Raw genomic sequence first — 5,000 nt, 5'->3', positions numbered from 1 at the left:
AGTCACCAAGGCAAACGGACCGGACGAGCCGACCGATTGGTTTTGATCTAATAAAAGCGTCCCTTCCATCTCTGGTCGGGACTCTGTTTGCATGTATTAGCTCTAGAATTACCACAGTTATCCAAGTAACGTGGGTACGATCTAAGGAACCATAACTGATTTAATGAGCCATTCGCGGTTTCACCTTAATGCGGCTTGTACTGAGACATGCATGGCTTAATCTTTGAGACAAGCATATGACTACTGGCAGGATCAACCAGGGAGCTGCGTCAACTAGAGCTGAGCAGCCGGCCGCCCGGGAGTGTGTCCCGGGGGCCCGCGCGAACACGCAAGCGTCCGCTCAATTATTCTGCAAACAGGAGGAGGCTGAGCTCCCCTGCACAACACACCTCGAAACCCTCTCAGGTCCCGGCGGCGCGCAGCGCCGTCCTAAGTACTTGGTCGGGTTCGAGAGAGGCGCAATCGCCCGGAGTTAGGCGAGTAGACGCTTTAGGTGCGACCACCCGTGCTCCCAACTGAGCTTGCCGCTGCCGACAGAGGCCCGGGAGCGTGCTGTCGTGGCATTGCCGGCGGGAGACAACACGCGCCACCTACGGTGACCGGCAGCTCCAACGCCAGCGCCACAGAAGGACAAAAGCCCTACTTGGGTGCCGAAGCGAACTCTCCCAGCACAGCGCACGCGCCAACACGTCCGCACAGCTGCGATACAAACCACCTGCGAGAACCGCTGGGGCGACCGAGCAGCAGACGGCGTCGCGGCGCCGAGCGCCGGGCGGCGGCGCATCCTCAGCGCACAAAGTCCTCAATCGGACCAGCACACTGCAGATGGCCACCGCGCTTCGCACCGGGCCCGCGAGGACCTACTTTGGCCGCAAGGCGCCGCGAGCAGGGGGCGCCGGCGCGCAGCTGCGCCGCCTGCCGCGTCCGTCGGCCGGCGCGCCTGCCACCGGCCGCCCCCACCAGCCGGCTGTAGCGCGTGCGCCCACGCACCGCGCTGCCAGCACGCCGGGCGGCCCCCCCTCACCGGCCGGGGACGGTCCCACCCAGCCACCGCCGCGTATCGCCTCACACCCAGATCCCCTTTCACGTTCGTGGGCATGGTGGGTCCCCTTTCACGTTCGTGGGCATGGTGGGTATCCCTGAAACAACCGGTTAATAGCTCGACCGATCGTCGCCAACACTGATTCACCTCTAGCGAGAACAACCGCACCACAACGGGTTACCGGTTGTTCATTTGCGTAACGTCACCAGCAAACGTACACGTCCATCGCCATTTGCAACGAGTATTGCATGCCTGTGTCAGGTGTCACAACACACTACGTCTGCCCACATAGACGCAACAACATGTGCACGCCTAGAGAACACGTGGAAGGTAGACCCCGTACGTATGCGGTGTCCATTGCGCGAACGACTGTCAGCCCGCCTCTGCAGCATGTCGCAGATGTGGAACGCGGTGCAACATGCTATCACGGTGTGTGAGAAGAGACGACTACGTCCGAATACACGCTCCACTACATCAACAGACTGCTCATGCTGATCGCCATCCAGGGCGTCCGTTCCTCCCACACGTCTGTATGGCGTACCACACTGCAATCCAGCTCTTATAGGGAGACGACACGTAGCTGCGTGCACAATATTTGGACTGTATGGTCCGCCGTTGCTAGGCGCTGTCGTCATACGGTCACATGGGCCACGATGTATCATTCAGTACATACGGAGCAATGTGCAGTACAGTTTGTGGGTTTTGCGTACATCGGCGGACAGGTGACAGGCCGTACCACAACGTAGGCTGAGTACGTCGGCATGCGAAGGGCATTGAACATGCAAACTTCTCACCGACCAGCTTGCGAAGGCAGGGGGGAAGGGGGGGGGGCATGTACGTCCTGCTGCTATCCACACTACAGTGTATAGCAGGAGCATGTGGAAAGTCAGCAACACCTGCAAGGTGTTTAACATGACGCGATACACAGGGGACCGGGCAGTGCGAGTAGCGAACTATATTGCGAGGGTTGCGGTTAGGCAACACTACACTACTTTAACGGGTTGCATAACAATTACAGAGCAGGTTCAGCGACAACGTGCGTCAGGTTAAGGCGCAATATAGTTTAGGTTACGGCGCACTTTAGGTTAGGTTAAGGCACATTATAGGTTAGGTTAAGGCACAACATGGGTTACGTTAAGGCACAACATGGGTTACGTTAAGGCACAACATGGGTTAGGTTAAGGCACAACATGGGTTAGGTTAAGGCACAACATGGGTTAGGTTAAGGCACAACATGGGTTAGGTTAAGGCACAACATGGGTTAGGTTAAGGCACAACATGGGTTAGGTTAAGGCACAACATGGGTTAGGTTAAGGCACAACATGGGTTAGGTTAAGGCACAACATGGGTTAGGTTAAGGCACAACATGGGTAGGTTAAGGCACAACATGGGTTAGGTTAAGGCACAACATGGGTTAGGTTAAGGCACAACATGGGTTAGGTTAAGGCACAACATGGGTTAGGTTAAGGCACAACATGGGTTAGGTTAAGGCACAACATGGGTTAGGTTAAGCACAACATGGTTAGGTTAAGGCACCAACATGGGTTAGGTTAAGGCACAACATGGGTTAGGTTAAGGCACAACATGGGTTAGGTTAAGGCACAACATGGGTTAGGTTAAGGCACAACATGGGTTAGGTTAAGGCACAACATGGGTTAGGTTAAGGCACAACATGGGTTAGGTTAAGGCACAACATGGGTTAGGTTAAGGCACAACATGGGTTAGGTTAAGGCACAACATGGGTTAGTTAAGGCACAACATGGGTTAGGTTAAGGCACAACATGGGTTAGGTTAAGGCACAACATGGTTAGGTTAAGGCACAACATGGGTTAGGTTAAGGCACAACATGGGTTAGGTTAAGGCACAACATGGGTTAGGTTAAGGCACAACATGGGTTAGGTTAAGGCACAACATGGGTTAGGTTAAGGCACAACATGGGTTAGGTTAAGGCACAACATGGGTTAGGTTAAGGCACACCATGGGTTAGGTTAAGGCACACCATGGGTTAGGTTAAGGCACACCATGGGTTAGGTTAAGGCACAACATGGGTTAGGTTAAGGCACAACATGGGTTAGGTTAAGGCACAACATGGGTTAGGTTAAGGCACAACATGGGTTAGGTTAAGGCACAACATGGGTTAGGTTAAGGCACAACGTAGGTTAGGTTAAGGCACAACGTGGGTTAGGTTAAGGCACAACGTGGGTTAGGTTAAGGCACAACGTGGGTTAGGTTAAGGCACAACGTGGGTTAGGTTAAGGCACAACATGGGTTAGGTTAAGGCACAACATGGGTTAGGTTAAGGCACACCATGGGTTAGGTTAAGGCACAACATGGGTTAGGTTAAGGCACAACATGGGTTAGGTTAAGGCACAACATGGGTTAGGTTAAGGCACAACATGGGTTAGGTTAAGGCACAACATGGGTTAGGTTAAGGCACAACATGGGTTAGGTTAAGGCACAACATGGGTTAGGTTAAGGCACAACGTAGGTTAGGTTAAGGCACAACGTGGGTTAGGTTAAGGCACAACATGGGTTAGGTTAAGGCACAACATGGGTTAGGTTAAGGCACAACATGGGTTAGGTTAAGGCACAACATGGGTTAGGTTAAGGCACAACATGGGTTAGGTTAAGGCACAACATGGGTTAGGTTACGGCACAACATGGGTTACGTTACGGCACAACATGGGTTACGTTACGGCACAACATGGGTTACGTTACGGCACAACATGGGTTACGTTACGGCACAACATGGGTTACGTTACGGCACAACATGGGTTACGTTACGGCACAAATTAGGTTAGGTTACGGCACAAATTAGGTTAGGTTAAGGCACAAATTAGGTTAGGTTAAGGCACAAATTAGGTTAGGTTAAGGCACAAATTAGGTTAGGTTAAGGCACAATTAGGTTAGGTTAAGGCACAAATTAGGTTAGGTTAAGGCACAAATTAGGTTAGGTTAAGGCACGATATAGGTTAGGTTAAGGCACGATATAGGTTAGGTTAAGGCACGATATAGGTTAGGTTAAGGCACGATATAGGTTAGGTTAAGGCACGATATAGGTTAGGTTAAGGCACGATATAGGTTAGGTTAAGGCACGATATAGGTTAGGTTAAGGCACGATATAGGTTAGGTTAAGGCACGATATAGGTTAGGTTAAGGTACGATATAGGTTAGGTTAAGGTACGATATAGGTTAGGTTAAGGTACGATATAGGTTAGGTTAAGGTACGATATAGGTTAGGTTAAGGTACGATATAGGTTAGGTTAAGGTACGATATAGGTTAGGTTAAGGTACGATATAGGTTAGGTTAAGGTACGATATAGGTTAGGTTAAGGTACGATATAGGTTAGGTTAAGGTACGATATAGCGTAGGTTCAGATACACATTGTTGTAGGGAAAGGTGTATTGGGGGGGGGGGCGGCAGGTTCGTTGATAGTGATTATCGTAATTGGATGCCTGCGGTATTATCCGATTTGTCACGTCAGGATGCACTTTTGGCTCATGACAGGCGGCGCTCCGATTCCATGGTTGTGGCAGATCTGTGTCTTTCATTCCTGCCATTGTTTGTGTGCTGTGACAGGAGGCAGTATTGTGATGTTGGGTGCACCACTGTGTAGGACATGTGTGGGTGTTCGTGGCTTAGCTGAGCAATGTGCGGATGTCGGAAGGGTGGGATATTGTGTTTTCTGGGTGGACCTCCCGGTCTGGTAATGATAGTGTGGATTGTGTCATGTGGCGGAGAGGATGCACTGGATGTTCTTCCATGCTGGTGGTTAGATATTGTGTGTGATAAGAGAGTAGTGTGTGATAAGAGTGTCTGGCTGACGTGTGGTTCTCATTGTGTGCAGAGTCTTTCAGCATGTATAGGGACGGTTGTATATATTATCTGTATTCTGATGGCTCTGCATCTATTACTAATCAGTGCCGTGTATACGGTTACTCTAGTTCCAGTCGAAAC

General features: G+C 51.0%; 1 non-coding gene across 1 annotated transcript in view; it reads right to left on the bottom strand.

Moving 5' to 3' along the window:
• Positions 1–263, bottom strand: part of LOC126454284 (small subunit ribosomal RNA) — a 1,909-nt gene extending 1,646 nt beyond the window's left edge. Inside the window, exon 1 of the ribosomal RNA XR_007585211.1 lies at positions 1–263. This exon is cut by the window's left edge and continues 1,646 nt beyond it. This is a non-coding gene — a ribosomal RNA (small subunit ribosomal RNA).
• Positions 264–5,000: the final 4,737 nt, after the last annotated feature.

This window comes from Schistocerca serialis, unplaced genomic scaffold, assembly GCF_023864345.2.
Source record: "Schistocerca serialis cubense isolate TAMUIC-IGC-003099 unplaced genomic scaffold, iqSchSeri2.2 HiC_scaffold_981, whole genome shotgun sequence".
Taxonomy (NCBI): domain Eukaryota; kingdom Metazoa; phylum Arthropoda; class Insecta; order Orthoptera; family Acrididae; genus Schistocerca; species Schistocerca serialis.
Note: the sequence above shows the minus strand (reverse complement) of the source record. Positions and strands in the feature narration are given on the sequence as shown.